General features: G+C 37.9%; 1 pseudogene; it reads left to right on the top strand.

Moving 5' to 3' along the window:
- LOC101291688 overlaps positions 1-21808 on the top strand; it is a 34739-nt pseudogene extending 12931 nt beyond the window's left edge.
- The last annotated feature ends 2290 nt before the right edge of the window (positions 21809-24098 follow it).

Raw genomic sequence — 24098 nt, forward strand, 5'->3', positions numbered from 1 at the left:
TCATCTTGATCTCAAATGCTTAAAGTGTTAAAATGACGAGATCACATGCTGCAAATATGTCTGCAAGGATTGATGTTTTATCAAGAGGACATGGCGCGACCAAAAGGAGTTGGTCTTGACGCCATCAACATAGATGGTGATATGGTGACTTCATATAGTGGCAAAATTGGTGTCACAAGCCCCTGTGGCTCCCTAAAAGGAGGGAGGCCCTTAGGTTTGATACTTTCTCGCACTAGGAAGAAAGCGACCTTGGCACAACCTGATCTATTGATCAGTGATACTCAAATCTGTCTCATGGAGTCTAAATTGTGATTATCGTTGAGGGACGCCTTAATGTTAAATCCAATCCATATAGAGATCTCTACAAGTATTACACTAGTGTACATGAGGACGTGGGATAATGAGTCTACTATCGAACTACCTTTCGTTGATGGATATCAACTTAGTTGATTGGCCTAATGGAAAGATGCGATCCAGCATTAACAAAGAGATAGGTCATTGGGCACATGATGCCAAGTTTTGTAGGTCAAGCTCCACGGGACTTACAGGAAACCTCACTCACTGGAAAATGGTGAAATTGGTACCATTGGAAAGGTCTATGTGTCTAATTTCCAGGGACACCAACCATTTGATCATACCTGTCATATTGAGTGAGTTATGGACGTTTTTGTAAAGTAGGACGAATCTGTCCGAGAATCTGATTTTGGCAAAACAGTCAACTTCGACAGGACTTTGTGAATAGCTCCTGACGAACCGGAATGTGTGTAATATGCGGTTGGAAAGCTAAATGAGTCTAGTTTCCAAAACCGTTTACGGTTCGTTCATATGTATTTCCTAAAGGAAGTTACAACTGTTCTACTAACTGAAGGTCATGCTGCGCAGAAATCTGATTTCCTGCACAAACTTATGTTTTGAGTTCACAAACGGCCTTCTCCTCAAGATCTAACTGTAAAAGATCATTTGAGGACAATACGGCATGATTTAGTTAATCATTGCCTAATGCCATATTTGAAGACATGTTAAAGAGCATTGATATGCTAAATTGTTGAAACTTTCATGATTAGTAAAAATGAGGAAGAGCCCTATGATTGATGTAAAGATCAGGAGGAGGTGTGAACTTCAGGGGGAGTCTAGCACATACATACATGTCACTATCAAATGTGAAGGGTGCATTGTACTCTTTTTCTCCTACGATCAAGGTTCAGTTTTTCTCCCACAGGGTTTTTGTGACTTGACGAGGTTTTTGACGAGGCAACAGATCAGCACCATCGGCATATCAGCGCGCGGCACAAGGAGAAGTGTTCTAGGATATTCTGTATCTTTCTAGATATTCTTTATGTGTGCCTTGGCCTTATGCCAATATGATATGTAGTTAGACTAGATCTATGTATTCATATCCTTACCATATTGGTAGTGTGTAATTCCCTATATAAAGGGCTCATATCAATGAATAAGATGATGATTCTCTTGCTATCTCTTTGTCTCTACACATTATCCTTCATCAATAATGTAATTTGATTGTAGGTGATGGAAGGACTTGGATGTGAGAACTGAGCTGCCGTTTACAAGAGATAGAGTTACTGAGGTTTACTTCTGCTGGGCTTTATCAATCTGCTTTGAACCTGAATAGGACTTTATGCAAAGTTACTGCCCTGACCTCCATTCTCGATGACATTTATGACTTGTATGGCACACTCAAAGAACTAGAGCTCTTTACTGAAGCTATTGAGAGGTTACGATCTATTACCAATCTGAAATTACTTTTCATTTGCAGCTACCTTGTCTAAACTTGATCGATCGTCCAGTAGTGAAGAAGCAGTATTGAAATTGAAGCTAGCTAGAACTAGTCAAGGGTTAATTTCATCAAAATAATAATCTAGGGTTCGTCAATGAAGTTAGAATTGTATGTTATTTTGGCTAAATTTATTTACTTTAATATATGAATATGGTTAGGTGGGATATTAGTGTCATCGATGCACTGCCAAACTATATGAAAGTCTGTTATAAGGCACCGTTAGACGTGTATACTGAAGTTGAAGAAGAGCTTGCAAAGGAGAGGAAGTTGTATCTGAGCCACTATGCCAGAGAAGCTGTAAGTTCGATACATCCATTACGTTTGAGTACAGATGCACACATTCACAGCTACAACTGTGTGTACACAGTTTAATTTACGGTAAAAGAAAAATTTTGTGGTTAGTGAATAATTATAATTTGAGTTGGTCATGGTTGTGTCCTATATAGATGAAACTGCAAGCTAGAAGTTACTATCTTGAAGCCAAATGGTTCCACCAGAAATACATACCGACAATGGATGAATTATATTGCCCTATCATCACTGACCTCAGGCTATCCACTGCTTATAACCACCACTTTTGTTACCATGGGAGAAATTACTACACAAGACCCATTTGACGTACTGGTTGGCCACTTATCCCAAACCTGTGAAAGGGTCTGCAGTTGTTGCCCGACTTATGGACGACTTAGTTTCCCACAAGGTACCTGCATACACAATTATACCACATAATTTTCTCCTTCTATATATGATTACAGCACCTATTTCAGTCACAAAGAATAGAAGTGATAGGGAATTTTTTGATAATTCATTCATCCCTAACAATAGGGTTAATAACTTAATATACATGATACATAGTAACCTATTAGGAATTAAACTAATATTACTAATATAATATGTATATTCCTAGCACCACAAGGGTGCGTGACTCATGCCAACACTCCCCCTCAAGTTAGCGCATACAAATCGCAAATGCCCAACTTGTCAAGTGAGTCACGAAAGGCCTTAGCTGAGAGAGCCTTTGAAAAAGAATATCAACTAACTGCTCCTCTGTAGGGACAAATGGGAAATAAATGACTTGTTCATCTAATTTCTCCTTAATGAAGTATCGATCTACCTCCACATGCTTAGTACGATCATGTTGAACAGGATTGTGTGCAATTTCAATTACAGCTTTATTATCACAACACAGAGGCATAGCCTTCCTTTGTTTAAACCCCAAATCTCTCAGCAAATGTCTCAACCACAACATGTCACAAAGTCCTCTAGCCATTCCTCAATACTCTGCTTCAGCACTAGAACGAGCCACCACATTTTGTTTCTTACTCTTCCAAGTTACTAAGTTACCACCAACAAATGTAAAATAACCAAAAGTAGACCGACGATCTGTGATGTTACCTGCCCAATCTGCATCTATGTACCCAGAAACATCCAAGTGACTATGTTTGGAGAAGATTAATCCTTTCCTTCGAGCAGACTTCAAATACCGCAATATGCGAAACACAACATCCATATGAGTCTCATTGGGATTATGCATGAATTGACTGACAACACTAACTGACAGGACCCACCCTGAATTTCACCCTGAAACCCGAGGTAAATCCTGTGGGGTCCACTTTCAAGAAAAATTTAATGAAAATTTGGCATAATCTACCTTCAAAATGGACAACCCTTACCTGAAAAATCCAACTTACATTTCTATAAACAAACAAACCAGCCTCAACACCTGGAGCCTTCCTGCTCCTCAAGTTCAACACATCTTCCAAAAATACAACAAGCCTTAATCAACTAATAACTATCTCAAATGGTTATCAGAGCATATCTATAATGAAAGAAAAACAATGAATAAAGAATAAGCGGAAGCAGCCTCTGACTATGCCTCGACTCCATATACGGTCGACCTCAATTAAGCTTAGCCTGCAAACTGGGCATTTAAAACCAAAGAGCCCACGGGAAAGTAATTTAAAAACGTTAGACTGAGTGGACAAAAAATAATCAAGTAACTGATCATAGAATAACTAACCAAACTTAATTACTTTCCCATTTTCCAGTAATCAAGAAATCTGTGGCATGCAAGTGTTGATAAAACCTTCATAAAGAAAATCCCAAAATAATGGACTAGCCTCGCTAGTCAAGAACAACATTAAAAGTATATAAAGATCTTTGTAAAATGAAATATTGAAAAAATGGATTAGCGTCGCTAGTCAAGACAATAAATATTAAATAAGAAGCAGCTATAGCCATACAAGTGAGCCTCCCAGGCTCGGGCATACTCCCTACACTTTCACGTTATGATAACAGAGAGGGTGCAGGGCTTGCGTGATGTCGTCGACTACATCACATCACCCGAAAACGGAAAGGGATTGAGTAACCCCACTTAAAACGTGAAAGCCACATCGCCTCGAAAGGCGGAATAGTATGCTAGCATTAGTAATATATTATTCGACTAGTATGGCATAAATAAAGACACATATATCCATGTGAGTTTCCCCGAAACTCATAATTAAAGCATAAGTACGATTCCCAACCGTACTCAAAGAATTCAAAGAGTAAAGAAATTAATTAAATTCAAAGAAATAATTAACTTAAATAATTATCATCTTTCGAAAACCAAGCGATATGCAAATCTGGATATAATCTCAAATCCGGAAATCATAAATAATATCAAAACTCAAATACCAAATCTCTAACCCAAGCTCAAATCCATAAGTTCATTATCGAAAATATAACCAATATGTCAATCTCAAATAAATTCCATAAATCATAGAAAACATTAATCAATGCATCAAAATCAAATAAATTCAAAAACCATTACCTAAGCCGAAATTACAATTTAAGCTTGGAAAATATAATGGGCAACTTATAAAATTATCGATGCATATTAATTCAAAACCAAAAATGTCCACTCATAGATTTAGGCCTAAGCCTGACGAAACCCGAATTGCCACTCAAGCGAGGTCCTCTCATATCCTGGCACAATAACCATACTTAGGACCAAACTTCAATTTCAGAAAATAAATATGTGAATAAAAACATCTAACTCTCTTCCGTTGAACCCACTATTCTTAATAGGGTTAAACTCGCCGGATTCACACCAAACTCCACCACAACCTTAATTCAATTCTAACATTCTATGATAAATACCAAGGAAATCCAACGGCCGGATTTTCATTCTAATAACTGGCAAAATCCTTACTCTTTTAAAAATCCCAAACCTTACCAAAAATCCTTCAAAAATTCCAAACTATACTTCATTAGACTCCTCTAATTATAACAAACCCAAAAACCTGAAAAACAACCTCCAAGTGGCGGCTCCGCCGGCAGCGGCGACCGGTAGCCGTACTCCGGCGGTGTCCATTGTCTTCTAAAATTTAAAAGAATAATCCTCTCATCAAGCACAACAACTTTCATAACCAGCACTTAGTCAAATTCTAAGCTTAACTAGGGTAATCGAATCAAAACATCCAAAAATCCCCCAATTCAAACCCTAGCCTGAAAATCTTCCTACACACTTCGAATTGGATCATTACCTTCTAGGGAAATGTTACACATGGAGAGCACTTCCAAATGGGATTGAAATCACTGGAGATGGTGGCCGGAGGAGAGAGTTCCGGCGTCGGGACTCCACCACGCAGCCGGAGCTTCCGAGAGCTCTTCCTCCCTCACGGCGGCGCTAGGGCGGCTCCCACCGGTCCAAGAAGAGAGCTGGTTCGACGGCCGACCGTTTGGGATCGGTGCGGCGGTCTCTGGTGGCCGGACGACGGCAAACGACGCTAGGAAAGTTTTCGGCGGCAGAGAGAGCTCGGGGAAGGCTCAGGAGAGATAGAGAAGAGAGAGAGAAAGAGAATGTGGGTGTTGGGCTTCTCCACACCCAGTCCAACACTTAAAACACCCAAAAAATAAAACCCAATAAAAATTCACTCCTTACCAACTAATGTTTACCCTTTTAATTGATAACTTTGTCATGCAACCTCCAAATTTAACGCATAGTATGTCTACGAACTCGTATTAACGTCCTCTACGACTTTCATGAGAAAAATTTTCCCCAAATTCCAAACGGAAGAAAAAGTCAACTTTTGGAGTCTTAAAATAGTAAACGGTTACTTAAAACGGTAAAAGACCAAAATAATACCAAAGTAAATAACCGTAAAATAACTTAAGAACCGGGGTGTGACAATTCTCCCCTCCTTATAAAAATTTCAAATCGTGCAAAGGGGTAGAGGTTACTTCTTTTCACCCCAGACTCCAATAAACGCTAGACTAAATTGTCCCATTATTAGTGCTCTTCAAACTTTTTTCTACCACAAAGTACCCCTTTCACTTGTGGAAACAACTAACCGAATTCTTTTCCACTTTCATTGGCACATCAATAGCTTATTTGCCAAACCCAATGGGAGTACATATGCTTCAACAAATCTCGAACTTAGGGTTAACTAAAATACTCTGCCAACGTTCCACATGGCACCGCTCACACAATATATTTTGCTCCTTGACTTATTTTTCACTAATTGAATAGCTTGCCCGATCTTAATTATTATGATACACAACCCCAAATCACACAGATGACTTTGACTTTTGCCAAGTCAATATGGTCAATAACTTTCTTAATTCACAAACCATCTTACTTTCGTTACCAACTAATCAAGACAGAACTCAATCGTTCACACCAAAATTGGACCTTCACCACCTATGTGGTTGGCCTCAATCATTATGTTGATTGGCGAATATCTCCCTTGTCGCCTAATTATGCTAATGCGATCTATGTTACCAAACCCCTATACTGAATATCTCTTGTATCTCAAATCATATCCATACAACAATGACCTCCCAGGTCCTACATGGATCAAAAGTGGTCCCACCACAATACAATCACATATGAATACTCATCACAAGAAAAACATTTAACATGACCGACCACTATTTACCATTTATGCCAATGAACTGACAAGCTTTAACTAAAAATATTTCTCGAGTCATCGAGAATCTTTTTCCTTAAAGCTATACCACCAGCCAATCATATTATTATTTCCAACAATACGCCCCGCGAATTAATCATTACCAACCAATAATAATCATCGGAATCTCATCCCTCAATAATAAATTCAACAGTTGCCACCACCAACGACTTACAAGCACAAGAAAAATATCACCCTCAAAATCGATCAACATATCCGAAACTGACACCTCCAAAAATGAGGAAATTCTTTATACGATGACTTGGCGTATAACGATACTTTAGAAGTTACGAGTATCTCCTCGTACGAACCAAGTTTGTTCAAACTTACATGCAGACTAGTCTTTAGGTTATAGTACCTATTCCACGAATAAGAAGAGATGAGTTGTTCACTATTTACGGCAACATTTTACGTTGCTATTACCGCAACACATATGTCTGCAATTATCACCTTCACCTTAATAATACCAGTTTATCGAACGGAGGAAAATCAAAATAGTGAGTCTCACGCCAGTCAACGAAATCTAAGGATCACCATTGGAAATTCACTAATTGATGACTTACTTCTCACGTATTATCATGTATTATAGTGACTACGTATCAACTCAAGTCGATGAACAAGAATTTTGAAGTAACGGCCCCGCCATTACGCATAATGTTAAGAAAAATCGTCGTTGTGTTATACTTCTTCTGCATAATTATGCGTTGCTAAAGATGCCAAAGATCACGAAAACCAACTTGCGTTTCCTAAGTAAAGCTTTGCCCATGAATTCCTCGTTATCGTTAACGAATGTCGAAGTCCCATAAATGAATCGTGCAAATAATAGTTGCCAAATTACGAAAAATCCCGCATTAACTCTAACGTCAACTCAAGTGTCAGCACAGCTGATGTTGGCAGTCTATCATTCAACACTATATAGTCTTCTCTTGTTGCCCCCATATGATACAAAGTGATTTCCTTTCTTCTATTTAATTGCTAGGTCCAACTAGCTTGATCACGCAGGTCCATAATGTCCAAGGAAGATGAAAGCACAAAACTGGAATCCAATGCTCAAGTCGCTGAAACTGCTAATGCCAAAGATATTTCTCCTCGTAGAATGCCGAATTGTACGAATGCGTACAAAAATCTAGAACACCTTTCTCGATAAGATATGATGATCGGCAATCCTGAGTTGAACCACACCTTGCAAGGCCCGACTCTACAACTCATGTCGAAAATTTACTTATATCAAGAACAAGTCGGTCTTAGCACACCCCAGGACATCGATGATACTCATCGATTGCCACGCTGCTCCAGTAGTTACCTCAAAGAATCTGGGGGTCTAAAAACGCACTCTAACAACAAGTCACACTCTTCATATAAGTGAGACACCCCGAATCACCTAAGTTCATATGCTAACCCTCGAGCAACGTAGAATTGATGGTCGCATGCTCTTTCTTAAGACTGTGCGTCAACCACATCATCGCCTGCGTAATGCTCAAGTGGAAGCATGGGATTGCTCGAACCTGATAAAACCTCGGCAACCACTTCATGTCCGAACCAGTCAATTTCACCAATGTAATACTCCAATCAGAAGCTACATTTGTGGGAAAGACTACCTCAAGATCCACATCTCACTCATCCTCTTAGGAATTATTTGTATCAGCTACTAACAATAGCTAAAGCGAAAAACAATTATTTCAAGATCAATAACCCTAATTACACTGCTTAAACTATCCTTGTGTGTATCATCATACACATTACCAATCCAAATTTATCCCGACACTCTTCTCCTAACAATCATTCAACTCGATACCACGATTTTCTAACCAATCACCACTTCGAATCTACAACTTCAACCTTGCTTACACCAATGACTAAAGATATCGAAGATTGAGATTACCTTTAGACGATAGAAGTTCGTCTGTAATCTCCTACCACAGTCGAAAGACCTAAGTTGAAACGAGTCGCTTCCAAACTCTAATTTGTCCAAGGCTTACACCAACTAACCCAAAACAATGGCGCTTGAAATAAATATGGACACCCATCTACACATCTCCAATCAATCTCTACAACTTCAGTCTCCATATTCAGAATTGTTCTACAACTCTTTTTACCTATTGACAAAACTGAGATCTACACACAAAAGCTGTGCTTTCCCTCTTCTCCACTTCATTTCCCCAAGTTCAATCATCTGACCACAAACATATTGTTTAAAACAAAATAAATTCAACATCTCCACGCAACAGTCTCAGGTAACAATTAGAATACTGTCACACCTCAGTTTTTTTTTTTTTGAGGTATAACTCATATTCTAAATATGGAATAAATTTTCCATAAATAGAATATGAAAGAAATTGGAAAAGAACACATTGATACTCAACTGAAATATCACTCTTTATTTCCAAGTAGTTCATAAAGTAGCTTACAAAGATAGACTAATGAAAGTCTATATTTTATTCTAAGGGAAAGCAAACAGCACACATATTTTACAGGAAATTAAAAAAACATCTTTGCAAGAAACCAACTTCAAACAACTTGTTTATTACCTGCAAAATATTTAAAGGGGTGAGCATAAATAGCCCAATAGGAGGCAAAACCTCTTCAAACAATACAATACCAGTCAAAAGAGACAACATGTATGCATATGTATAATCTGCTCCATATAGTTCATACAACAAAATACTTCAAGCATACATGTCCCATACCATGTATTTTTACCACAAGGGTGGCTTGGAGTATTTAATTACATGAACTATCTCCCACTCACTCACATAACCCCTTTTGCTAGTCCTTTTGCCCATTCCCCTTTCGCCAATCCCGAATTACCCTTTTTCATAACCTATACTACTTGCGCATCATGGGCATACCTGGGATATGGTTCCTGCTGAGGATATGGACTCAACTACACAAAAGTAAAATTTTTAACTTCTTTACCCAAAGTGCTTTATGCATAGCACTAATACTTCCTTATGCCACAAATGAAAAACCACTCCACATTATGAACAGAATACAACAAGAAAGCAACGATTTCACAGAAAGAAGTAATTCACATAACAAAATATAAAGCAAGTATTGAGGTTCCCCAAGTTTCCTCCTACCTTTGCCGGATCTTACTTCAAGTTTCAAGCTCCTAATAAAAGATGAATCATTAGTTAAAAAGTCTAAGCTAAACTGCTGAAACAAGAAATAAAGTACCAAAACAGTATTTTACAAAAACATACTTTTCTTGTAATACCCTAGATTTTCACATAAATTTTCCTTGTATTATTCTCATAATTAATGAAGGATTATATATGGAAATTCTTTAGTTTGTGCGAAGTTGAAGTTTGGGAGTAAATTTTAAGGTGTTTTGACTTTTAAGAGGCCAAAAGTTGACTTTTTTTTCCGTAAGTTATCTTCGAAAACTTCCTTCTTGAAAGTTGTAGAGTTTGTCGATACGAGTTCGTAGACATGCGCACCTAAAACGGATGTCGTATGAGAAAATTATGGTCAGAGAAAATTAGTTTCCGGTTTTGGAAATGGTATAAGTAGAAAAATGTGTGGGAATTATTTTTGAAAACCCTATAATTGCAGCAGCCAGTTCTAGGTTCTCTCTCCTCTCTCCCGACCCTCCCACACTCTTTTTCTTCTCCGGTCGAGTTCTCCCTCATCCGGCCACCAAATTGGACGACGCCCTCTCCATTTCTAGGGCAGTCTTGCTCGCCGTCTCGCCGCCTAGAAGCCGCCACGGAGCGGCCGAGCTGCTGCTGTCTCGCCGAAAAACCGGCGCTTTCGGCGGCGACAAGGGGCAACCATAGGTGAGTTTTGGTCCTCTCCTCCTTCTGGTTATGACTAGGCATAGATTGAATCAGGTTTTTGAGTGTTTGAACCCCGGTTATGCAGATTTGGAAGTTTGGTTTCGGTGTGGTGTTCGGGGCTTTTTTCGGCCGATCCCGGCCGAATTGGTTAAAACCTCAGGTATTAAAGTTGCTCTCCATGCTTCAATCTACAAGTTTCATGTTGAGAGTTTCCCCAAATTTTGAAGTTGGGGGTGGCGCTTGGGGCTCACTCGCCGCCGCCGCCTGTGGTGACGCGTGGGAGTACGTCCGGGCAGTGTGAGAGCTTTGGTTGCTGTGTTAACTAGTCCTTGTAGTTGCTAGTGTGTTGATTGTGTGTGAAGGCTAAGTGTTGATTAGGTTTTTGCATCTTAAGTGCTAAGTTGTTCATGGTGTTCGTTAGGTCGGAAACTTAGAAAGTTTGATCTCGGAGGTAGTATGGTTGTTGTTAAGTGTCTAATGACCTTGGGAGGTCTTGGAGGAAGGATTGCCCTTCTTTGGGGCAACCTTTAAGTTAAGGGTACTTTGATCCTTCTTGTGTTTTTATTACGGTTTTTAATTGTGTAATTTTAAGTGATTTGTGAGATTGTGGTTTAGCTTGGCTATTGTGTTTTGTGGAAACGCAGCGGGATATCGAGGTGAGTAACATCTCACCAAGGTTCACTTGGAACCAATTGTTTATGATGATAATTATTATGATGATTGATTTTGTTGATGAGGATGATGATGATGATAATTATTATGATGATTGATTTTGATTATGAGGATGATGATGATGATAATTATTATGATGATTGATTTTTGATAATAATTTTGATGATGATTATAATTTAAAAATTATGTTTTTTTTGTTGTTTTAAAATATATGAGCTTGATCGCCAACGGCTCATAGGTAAGTTAAAACAAGTTTTCCTATTATATGATTATTTTTAAGGATTCATGTGGTCATAATGTTTTTGGTTATTGATAGATGCATGATTCTTATGGGGATATCTAGGTTTGTGCATATAAATATATCTATGTGGAATGATATAATTTTAGATGTGCTATTGGGTTGTTGACGTTGATTTTATTATATTGTGATTTGTGGTTTAGATAATCAAACCGGGTTCCAAGCCTTTAATCGGGTGATTGCTTACGGTTATGATGATTCTACTCTTATGTGAAATGTTGTGTAAATAGTTAAACTGGGTTCTAAGCCTTTAATCAGGTGATTAGTTACGGTTATGATGCTATTTTTATTTTGTGATTTGTTATTGGACAGTCAAACCGGGTTCCAAGCCTTTGGCCGGGTGATTGGTTGCGGTTAGGAATAGAGCTCTAGTCCGTCTGTCGGTGTAGATCATAGGAGATACCTTATGGTATCTGGGACCCATGGGTACACAAATTGTTGTTGTAGGTCATTAGAGGTATTTATTAATATCTGGGACTCATGGGTATATGTTATTTGTAAAAGTGTTGAAAATGTGGTTTTAACATTGTTCTTATTTGTTGTCAATTAAATTTCTGAACTATCCTTTTTGCAGGATTCACTTATGATTTTGATTGTTTTGGAAATTATTGTGTTTTCTTATTTACTCTCTTTTGATTATTCTTGTTTTAGGGGATTCCTGAACTAAGTTCTAAAGCAGGAATTACCGGTTTATCTTATGTGATGTTGGATTGAATTATTTTTTAGAGTTACTCATACGAGGTTTTTAGCTTACCGGGTTTGTTGTTTACAACCCGGTGCACCAATTCATGGTGTAAGGGTTAGACCTGTAGATAATGATCAGCAGGGTTGAAGCAGAGGCATAGTAGCTGGGTTTTAGATGATTTACATTTTATTGTATATTATTCAGTTTGTTTTTAAGCGCATGTGAGCGTCCTTATTTTCTTAGACTTTTGAAGTTAATGTAATTAAGGAGATATAATGTATAACTCAGTGATGAGTTTTGTTGATATATATATATTTCCAGCTTTTGGGTTTAGTTTGGGATTGTTGAGCAGGTATTGGAGTCTTATTTTTGAGTTATATCATGCCCAAATTTTTGAAAATTATCCTTCGAAAATTGGGGTGTGACATTTCTGTACTTAAACATGATTTTCTGTACCAGTTACAAACAGACTGAAAACTGTACAAAAGTGTTCATAATTTGACTTCGAGGTCTTCTAGTGACTTATAGCAGGCAAACAGAAGAAACTATGAGCGTTGGAATCACCCCAAAACGATTTTTCTACAATTAGTTATGAATTTCCAAACTTCAGCTTCAGTTTTGAGTTTTTTTTTCTGGAAAATTTCTGCTAGAAGCCTATTTAAAGTATCTGAAAGTAAAACCATGTACTATATGCAGAACTACACTTCTAGATACATATTATAGACATTTTGGTGTTAAACAAACAGAAATCATAGACTTTTAGTGTAAAGGAACCTACTCAAACAACACACTACTACTCAAAGAAGCAATAAAAGTAGTTCTAAATCTTATAGCTAGTTTTGAGCATCCTCAACCTTTAATTTTTACCTTTGCTTTCATAATCAAATCACAAACATAATATTCTAAATTCAATACCTCTACGATTGCATAACAACAAAGATTACAAAGAAACAAAAAGTGCAACTGAAAACAACAAAATTCTGATATCACAAGATAACTTCTTGACTTTCTGTCCAGTAAACTTTCAGGCTAAAAACGACATAGTTTGGCTGGGAATTTAAAGATGGTGTCTTCACAACATTTGAAATAGACATCCCAAAGAACAATTTGGAACTAGAATCACACAAGAAGGATTTTTCTACAATTACTTATGGAATTTCGAATTTCAGATACAGCTCTAGTTTTTTTGTTTTTAAAAAAATTTGCTGATACAAGTCTATCTCAAATTTTAAGGCAAGTTTCCAAAACCTGGGATCCTAACCACAACAGCCACTGCATAACTTGATTTTCTACAATAGAGAACTGATTTGGCTAACCAAGGAATTCAATGATCATGCTTACCACACACAGCTTCTCACAACAACAAAATCAGAGAACTTTTCAAATCAAAGAAATAATCATACACAAGTCTCAAAGTGATCTCAATCCAATTTCACAAACAAACCAAAATAGAATCACACCTGAGTTCCTACACCAAGGTATCTCTCCCTCACTCTAAGTATGAGGATTGCTAGAAGACCTATCTCCAAAATACTGAAAACAACTATTTATAGAGTCTAGAAACTTAATCCCTAAGATATGAACACATGAAGCAAAATCGATTTGTTCAACTGAGTACTTACCCGTTTAGCTCCTAGACCCGCCACCTCTAGGCTAGCTCCTAGGGTTCCAGCTCCTGCAAAATAGCTTGAAGGAGACATCGATCGAGCTCTGAGAATTTGACACCTCCTGCTTGGCATGGTCGGCTGCTAATATTTAAGATTTTCCTAGGATATTATCTGGGTTTGAGGGCGGCTTAGCAAGGTTTCTGATGAGTTTGATCAAGGATTCGAATCAAGAATGTTCTGGGTTGAGAGGAACACGATGAACAGGAAAAACAAAGGTTTGAGTTCATGTCGCGTGTTCTTGTTCTTCCATCTGCGACAGGATTGCTAAAAGAAAGGTTATTAAGTTTGGGCTCGGGTCGGGTCAAATGGTGTTGGGCTAAGTTCTAATTTATGGGCTAAGGATAATTTTCCTAACTAAATAAATCAAACAAAGAACACATATATGTAGAATCACAATTATACCTATAAACACATATTTATATATTTATAGTAAACCAGCAATTTAGATGAGTAAGCAGAAAATTATTGTAGATACTTATTAAATTTTTTGACTCGTCACAAATACCCAATGACATCATGTACTAAATTCTACATCTGTTATCGTAAAGTCAAAGCAACCACAACCATCAAGCATCCGCTTTACCATTGCATTTCAAAGCCTCTTACACATAAAAAAAAACACAATATAAGTAAGAGGGCCAATCCCACATTACAGATACCAACCCTAAATAGACCCAGAAACCAAACCTCAATGCATAAACTTCGAAAGATACGCATAATAGCCCCACATAACACATCAATTAATCTCCACAATTTATTTGCTCAAGCAATGGGTTTCCACATTTTATCTCAAAGCAAGACAACTTAACTCCCTATGATATCTCTTATCCCAATACCAATCTTATTTAGAAATTTCTCAATCATTCTCTATCATTAATACCCACATAAGAGCTCAACTTACATCTTAATCATAGTCCAACAACTCCTTACGTAAAAGCAAAGGAACATCATAAATACAGGCCACTTCCCAACTCATAATTGATCTCAGAATCTCGCAACCACAATAAAGCATAAAGGAAAGGTGCAAATCACTTACCTTTCCATTACTCGGAATATACCCTTTGAGGTCGGCGTACAGAGGTATAGTCTTGAAGATGAAGACATTTATGGCACAATACAGTTCATAAATAAGACAAGAACAACTACCTCATATACCTAATAAACACCTAGCATCTGATGCATATAATGCTAATGGATCCACCGTGGTCGGACCATCACTCTATAGACACTAAGTATCACCAAGTACATGAGGTAGTGATAGGAATCGGATAGCCTAAGCTCTGATACCAACTGACAGGACCCACCCCGAATTTCACATTGAAACCCGAGGTAAATCCTGTGGGGGCCACTTCCAAGGAAAATTTACCGAAAATTCGGCATAATCTACCTTGAAAATGGACAACCCTTACCTGAAAAATCCAACTTACACTTCTATAAACAAACAAACCAGCCTCAACACCTGGAGCCTTCATGCTCCTCAAGTTCAACACATCTCCCAAAAATACAACAAGCCTTAATTAACAAATAACTATCTCAAATGGTTATCAGAGCATATCTATAATGAAAGAAAAACAATGAATAGAGAATAAGCGGAAGCAGCCTCTGACTATGCCTCGACTCCATGTACGGTCAACCTCAATTAAGCTTAGCCTGCAAACTGGGTATTTAAAACCAAAGGACCTAGGGGAAAGTAATTTAAAAACGTTAGAGTGAGTGGACGAAAAATAATCAAGTAACTGATCGCAGAATAACTAACCCAACTTAATTACTTTCCCATTTTCCAGTAATCAAGAAATCTGTGGCATGCAAGTGTTGATAAAACCTTCATAAAGAAAATCCCAAAATAATGGACTAGCCCCGCTAGTCAAGAACAACATTAAAAGTATATTTAGATCTTTGTAAAATGAAATATCGAAAAAATGGACTAGCCTCGCTAGTCAAGACAATAAATATTAAATAAGAAGCAGCTATAGCTATACAAGTGAGCCTCCCAGCCTCGGGTGCCTCCCAAGCAAAAGTACTCCCATACTCCCTACACCTTCAAGTTATGATAACAGAGAGGGTGTAGGGCTTGCGTGATGTCGTCGACTACATCACATCACCCGAAAGCGGAAAGGGCTTGAGTAACCCCACTTAAAACGTGGAAGCCAGATCGCCTCGAAAGGTGGAACAATATGCTAGCATTAGTAATATATTATCCGACAAGTATGACATAAATAAAGACACATATATCCATGTGAGTTTCCCCAAAACTCATAATTAAAGCATAAGTACGATTCCCAACCGTACTCAAAGAATTCAAAGAGCAAAAAAATTAATTAAATTCAACGACGTGTCCCACACGTTAAAATGCACAAAGAAATAATTAACTTAAATAATTATCATCTTTTGAAAACCAGGCGATATGCAAATCTGGATATAATCTCAAATCCGGAAATCATAAAAAATATCAAAACTCAAATACCAAATCTCTAACCCAAGCTCAAATCCATAAGTTCATTATCGAAAATATAACCAATATGTCAATCTCAAATAAATTCCATAAATCATGGCAAAGATTAATCAATGCATCAAAATCAAATAAATTCAAAAACCATTACCTAAGCCGAAATTACAATTTAAGCTTGGAAAATATAATGGGCAACTTATAAAATTATGCATGCATATTAATTCAAAACCAAAAATGTCCACTCGCAGATTTATGCCTAAGCCTGACGAAACCCGCATCGCCACTCAAGCGAGGTCCTCTCATATCCTGGCACAATAACCATACTTAGGACCAAAATTCAATTTCAGAAAATAAATATGTGAATAAAAACATCTAACTCTCTTCCGTTGAACCCACTACTCTTAATAGGGTTAAACTCGCTGGATTCACACCAAACTCCACCACAACCTTAATTCATCAATTCTAACATTCTATAATAAATACCAAGGAAATCCAACGGCCGGATTTTCATTCTAATAACCGGCAAAATCCTTAATCTTTTAAAAATCCCAAACCTTATTAAAACTCCTCCAAAAATTCCAAACTATACTTCATTAGACTCCTCTCATTATAACAAACCCAAAACCTGAAAAACAACGTCCAAGTGGCGGCGCCGCCGCCTGCTCCGCCGGCAACCGTACTCCGGTGGCGTCCATTGCCTCCTAAAATTTAACAGAATAATCCTCTCATCAAGCACAACAACTTTCATAACTAGCACTTAGTCAAATTCTAAGCTTAACTAGGGTAATCAAATCAAAACATTCAAAAATCCCCCGATTCAAACCCTAGCCCGAAAATCCTCCTACACACTTCGAATTGGATCATTACCTTCTAGGGAAATGTTACACATGAAGATCACTTCCAAATGGGACTAAAATCACCGGAGATGGTGGCCGGAGGAGCGAGTTCTGGCGTCGGGACTCCACCACGCAGCCGGAGCTTCCAAGAGCTCTTCCTCCCTCACGGCGGCGCTAGGGTGGCTCCCACCAGTCCAAGAAGAGAGCTGGGTCAACGGTCGACCGTTTGGGGCCGGTGCGGCGGTCTTTGGTGGCCGGACGGCGGCGGACGATGCTGGGAAAGTTTTCGACGGGAGAGAGAGCTCGGGGAAGGCTCGGGAGAGAGAGAGAAGAGAGAGAGAAAGAGAATGTGGGTGTTGGGCTTCTCCACACTTGGTCCAACACTTAAAACACCCACAAAATAAAACCCAATAAAAATTTACCCCTTACCAACTAATGTTTACCCTTTTAATTGATAACTTTGTCATGCAAACTCCAAATTTAACGCATAGCATGTCTACGAACTCGTATTAATGTCGTCTACGACTTTCATGAATGAAGTTTTCTCAAATTCCAAACGGAAGAAAAAGTCAACTTTTGGAGTCTTAAAATAGTAAACGGTTACTTAAAACGGTAAAAGACCAAAATGATACCAAAGTAAATAACCGTAAAATAACTTAAGAACCGGGGTGTGACACTAACCACATAGGCTAAGTATGGTCTAGTGTGAGACAAATAAATCAACCGACCAACTAACCTTTGATATCTTGCTTTATTCGTAGGAACCTTATCTAAATACTCTACTAACCGATGGTTCTGCTCAATAGGAGTATCAGCAGGTTTGCAGTTAAGCATACATGTTTCTGCTAACAAGTCTAGAATATACTTTCTTTGACTCAAAACAATGCAATTTTTTCCACGAGCAACTTCAATTCCCAAGAAGTACTTTAAACTACCCAAATCATTCATCTCAAATTCAAAAGACAATTGTACTTGTAACCTCTGTATCTCCTCACTATCATCACCTGTCACAACCATTTCATCTACATAAATAATTAAGGCTATCATCACCTTACCACACCGATGTTAAAGACACAAAGTATGATCTGAGTTGCTCTGATGGTATCCAATTCTTTTCATAAACTTGCTAAACCGTCCAAACCAAGCTCTGGGAGATTGCTTCAGACCATAGAGAGATTTCTTCAACTTACACACCATCTGTTCTCCGGTAGAAGTACTGTACCCAGAAGGCAAATCCATATAAACTTCTTCATGCAAATCACCATGCAAGAACGCATTTTTAACATCAAACTGCTGCAGCTGCCAATCAATGTTAGCTACTAACGAAAGAAGTACCCGAATTGTGTTTATTTTAGCCATAGGCGCAAAAGTCTCATCATAATCTACCCCATACTTCTGAGTGTAGCCTTTTGCTACTAACCTTGCCTTGTACCTATCTACGGAACCATCAGAATTATATTTCATAGTATACACCCATCGAAAATCAATTGTCTTCTTCCCTGGTGGCAATATCATTAACTCCCATGTATGATTCTTCTCAAGAGCATCCATCTCAACTTTCATTGCCTGCATCCACTTTTCATCCTTCATAGCATCCTGCACTTTACTAGGAAGAGACACAGAAGATAATTGATTCACAAAGGCTACATATGGTTTAGACAACCTATGGGTAGACACATAATTAGCAACTAGATATTTAGCCTCAACAGTTAGAGTAGGTTCATAATGTTTTGGAGGCTGACCATGGGTTGAACGACTAGGCAAGATTTTGGTTGGAACATTATTTGACACAAAAAACTATTAGAAAAACAAGGATTAGGACATACCTCGGGTGTGATTCAGCTTGTGAAACCAATGAAGAAGAGGGAGAGACAGAAGTGCTGTTTAAAATACCGCTAGAAGACTGCAACACATCATTAGATTCAGCGTCTGAAATCACTTCCTTAGCCGATCGGTCGGATTGTTCTGGATCTAATTGACCGTTGGGTAAAGCACTACCCAAAGATTCTTCTCTAACCGGACAGTCAGATTGATACGGTGCGTCACTGATTCCACTGTTTTCTGTTTCTACCTCGGATGACTGATCTGTAGAGTTGGGCTGACCATTTGGTGAAATTTTGTCATTCTTTTCAAGCTCTATTGCTACACATTCCACCCTTGTGACTTTTGGTGTCACACTCCTATTCTGTCCAACAAACAAATCTTCATAATAATTAAACCTCTTCCCCTAACGAGGAGTTACAGGAGGCAAGAAATAACATACAACTTCACTGAAAGTAACATCCATGGTGACATAAAACCTCTGGGACTGAGGATGATAACATTTGTAGCCTATCTGATGAGATTCATACCCAACAAATACACACTTAAGAGCCCTAGCATCCAATTTTGACCTTTGATTTTTATAGAGATGAACATAAGCAACACAACCAAAGACACGAGCATGAAGACTATTAGTTGAAGGGATAGAAACATAGTTAGACAAGACCTGAAGTGGGACACGACCTTAAGGAGGGGCAGAGGGAAGGCAATTAATAAGATGAGAAGCACATAAAACAACTTCTCCCCAAAGGTACTTCGGCATATTAACACTTAGCAAAAGAGACCGAGCCATATCCAGAAGGTGACGATTTTTCTGTTCAAACACCCCATTTTGCTCATATGTCTATGGACATGAAGTTTGATGGATTATGCCGTGGTGTTGGAAATACTCACGAAAAAAATGATTGACAAACTCCCCCCCCATTATCGGCACGAAAGACCTTAATATGAGCATCATATTGAGTATGAACAAGGTTATGAAATGCTGTAAAGGCAGAGAAAACATATGCTCTTGACTTAAGCAAAACTACCCAAGATAATCGAGTAAAGTTATCAATGAATAACACAAAGTATCGCATTCTAGAAAGAGTAGAATTTTTAGAAGGACCCTATACATCAGAATGGATTAACTCAAACGGAGAACTACTAGAATGAAAACTCGAAGGATAGCTAGACCTATGACTCTTAGCCAAAGCACAGGTTTTACAATGCAAACTAGACTCACTCCAAAAAACAAAGAAGGCATGGACTTTTTCATTACCCCAAAAGATGGATGTCCTAAACACCTGTGCCACAGCCATAACTCACTCAACCGTCAAAACTCAATGTCAGGGCCAAAGGTTGTTCTGGTGCTTGTGCTTGTCATGCGTACATGCAATCTAAATGAAACAGTCTCCCCCTCAGGTCTCCCTTGCCAATGATCACCCGACTGCACAAATTCTAAAAAACAACATACATTGGATAAAAGGTCACAGAACACTTATTTTGTGAACTCAACTGAGATACTGATAATAGATGATGAGACAATGAGGGTACATAAAGGACATCATGTAAAAAAATAGATGGTGTTACCTGGATAGACCCAATACCTAAGACTGGAAAAGATGCACCATTTGCATTAGAGAAATGAGAAATAGGAGGATAAGACATAGACACAAAGAAAGATTTATCATACGTCATATGGTCTGACGCACCGGAATCAATAATTCATGTATCTCCACCAGTAAAGTTAGAAATATGTAAAGCAACACCAAATTTACCTCGAGTTTCCTTAGTCAAGGAAATATTACCTGTTGAAGGATCTTGCCCTTTAATGCCACTGAAATCAGGTTCTTGCACCAATCAGATTGCCGCTTTGTCGCTTGGACCAACACGACCTCCATGTCCTTCAATGTTATTGCTTCCTCTCCAACCAGATTTGTTGGAAGTAACGTTAGATTCTGAACCATCGATAATCTTCAAGTCCACCATCTTTCTTCTTCTACTTTAATTTTTTTTTTTTCCGGGAAACCTACAACTTTGTAGCAAACCCAAATAACCTCCAATATGTGCAGACTGTCTCAATATTAAAGATAGGACAAACTAATGATTAAGGATGAAACTAACTGCTTCGCAAGAAACCAACCAAGACTAATAGAAAAACCAACAGAAGGGACCAATTGATTTGTAGAAATTACAAATCAATTTACAAAGGGACCAACAGAGATACCAAATCACCAACTTGACCAAACGAACCACGCCAACCAAATCAACAAAAAAACTGAATTCACAGCGGAAAAAATCAAACCGAGTTCGAGAGGATCTCGACTTTGATACCAAGTCACAAAGAACAGAAATGATAGGGATTTTTTTGATAATTCATTCATCCCTAAGAATATGGTTAATATACATGAGACATAGTAACCTATTAGGAAAAATACATAGTAACCTATTAGGAAACTAATATTACTAATATAATATGTACATTCGTAGCACCATAAGGGTGCGTGACTCACGCCAACAATTTCAATCTCTGCATTTTAATCTTGATCATGTCGTACTTATGTGTCTTCATTTGTAGTTTGAGCAAAAGAGAGGACATGTTGCATCAGCTGTGGAGTGCTACATGAAAGAATTTGGAGCCACAGAAGAAGAAACAATAATCGAATTGCGTAGTAAAGTAAGTGACGCATGGAAGGAGATAAGCGAATCGTTCCTGGTTCCTAATGATGTTTCAAGGCCACTGCTGACTCGAATTCTTAATTTTGCATGTGTTATGGATGTTGTTTACAAGTATGAAGATGGTTACACTACTCAGCATGGCATGCTCAAGGATCTGACCACTTCTGTACTTATCGAACAAGTGCATGTATAGTGCACTTAGAAATTAGGTTCGGAAAGTGTTCTCTCGCCAAACTTTTGCTATAAAATAACTTTCATCTCAACTTGGCAGAAAAAAAAGAATAGAACAAAAAAAAATGCTTGTTTATTATATGAGTCTAATTGTATTTGTTCATTTAGCAGTGACTTGTAATAAATTTTAGGAGAAAATTTTACAATGAGTTAATACATGTCATACATCAATTATGTCATAAATTTGTAACATGAGTCCTCAAAGTAGTAATATTAGTCCTTAAAGTTGTAAAAAACATAATTATAACATTAGTCCTCATATGTTTGTTAAAGTGGTAAAATGTGTGCTTAAAGTGATAATTGAGTCCTCAAAGTGAAAAAGAAAAGTTGATGAAACTTTGAGGACTCGATTACCACTTTAAGAACACATGATAACTAAATTTTTATAACTTTAATGACTCATATTACAACTTTGAGGACTAATATTACTAACTTTATGACTCATTTTACAACTTTAGGACAGAGTTGATACATGTCGACATGCATTAACACACCCTATCCTTACTCAAATTTGGAAAGTGAAATGGTAATCCACACTCTCTGTTTCCATTTTTAGTTAACATACTCATACAAGAAAAAAGTTCAAATCACTAAGGACAAAATTTAAATTACTAAAAAGAAAAACATAAAGTGTGGATTGTAAAATGGGTAGTGTGGAATTCATTACCCTAAAATTTCACTTAATTGCAGCCCTCTTTTTATCAAAAAAAAATACAAATAAAATAAAATTGTAGCCCTGTCTTTAAATATTGCTGGTTTGGAACCGTCTTTGTTGATGAGTTAACTTTTGCTATAAATTAACTTTCATCTCAACGTTGTAGTGTTGATTAAGGGATAGGTGCGTCATCCACATATAATTATTGATATTAACTTGCTCGTTCTACTAGGAAATTTCTAGAACTCCCTTGGAAGATACACATTTTTTTAGCACATGGATAATCTTTGTTAATCTATTTATTTTTGAAAAATGGAGAGATAGTTCTCATTACTTAAGCTAAAATCTAAAATAGACATTACATATCCCTTGTTATCAAGCTAGCATTAGCAAGACAGATAAGAGGTGGGGAAGATCCCATTGTGATACATAGGGGTAAATCTGTCATTACATATTTAGTGTCCTTAAAATTACATATCTAGCGCTCGCTAAAAGAAAACAAGTCGATAGCTATGAAAAACCATAGTAAATAGACAAGCAATACTCACTAGCGATCCTGCGGTTTCTTTGTGGCTCTTGTACTTTATATAATCCTTATAATCTTCTAATAGAGTTTTATATTATGAAAAAAAAAAAAAAAATTACACTAGCAACGTATTAACAAGTATTGCTCTGTAAAAAACATATGGAGTTATTTAAAAAATTAACTAAAGTGTAAGCCAAGAGGCAAGAGAAAAGTCAGCCTGAGGCCCAACAAAAGAAGTTTGCACTCAAACCCCTTAACGCACTACTACACCCACGCAACAGCTGCCACGACACACCACGCTAGAGCCGAAAGAATCAACCGTTGTCACAATACGCCACCAAGACAAACGACGTCCTAGAAACCTGAACATACGGGTCAAGTATTGGAATAGGCACCAACTTTTATTGATGATGCTCGCATCATCCCTTTCCTCCATCAGTAATCACGAATGCTGACTATAATGACATGGAGCCCTACCCATCCTTCAATCTCTGACTTAGAACAAATGGGAAAAGGGAATGAATCCTTAGGGAGTTATTCCAATTCTTCTTCAAATTTATGTTTACTAACATTATGGGGGTATCAAACTTGTGCAGTTCCACTACAATCTAGAACCAATCCCAGCCCCATTTTCAATCCTTAAAGCATATCCACCTGTTGCTAAAATTGTTAACCGAGGTCACTTACACCTAAACAATGAGCCAGCTTTAAAAAATATCCTTCCACCCATGAAAATGGGCTAGCTCCAAATCTGACCCATGCCACTTTAGGTTTGGGTGAGATTGTAGGTCAATTGATTGACCCAAAAAATGACCCAGTCAACCCACTCACCCAGCTGCCAACTCAGCCCAACAACCCCATGTGCATGATGTCAACCACCACGCTAAAAGCTTCAATGCAGAAAGTAGGCGCGTCAAAGACTGTCAAAACCCACCCCAAGTTTTACCCTAAAATCTGGAGTAAGTCCTGCGGGGACCACCTCCAAGGAAAATTTACCGAAAAATTCGGCATAACCTCCCTTGAAAATAGACAACCCTATCTTGAAAAAAAAATTCAGATATGTAATACCCC

Source organism: Fragaria vesca, unplaced genomic scaffold (assembly GCF_000184155.1).
Source record: "Fragaria vesca subsp. vesca unplaced genomic scaffold, FraVesHawaii_1.0 scf0512888, whole genome shotgun sequence".
Classification (NCBI taxonomy): Eukaryota; Viridiplantae; Streptophyta; class Magnoliopsida; order Rosales; family Rosaceae; genus Fragaria; species Fragaria vesca.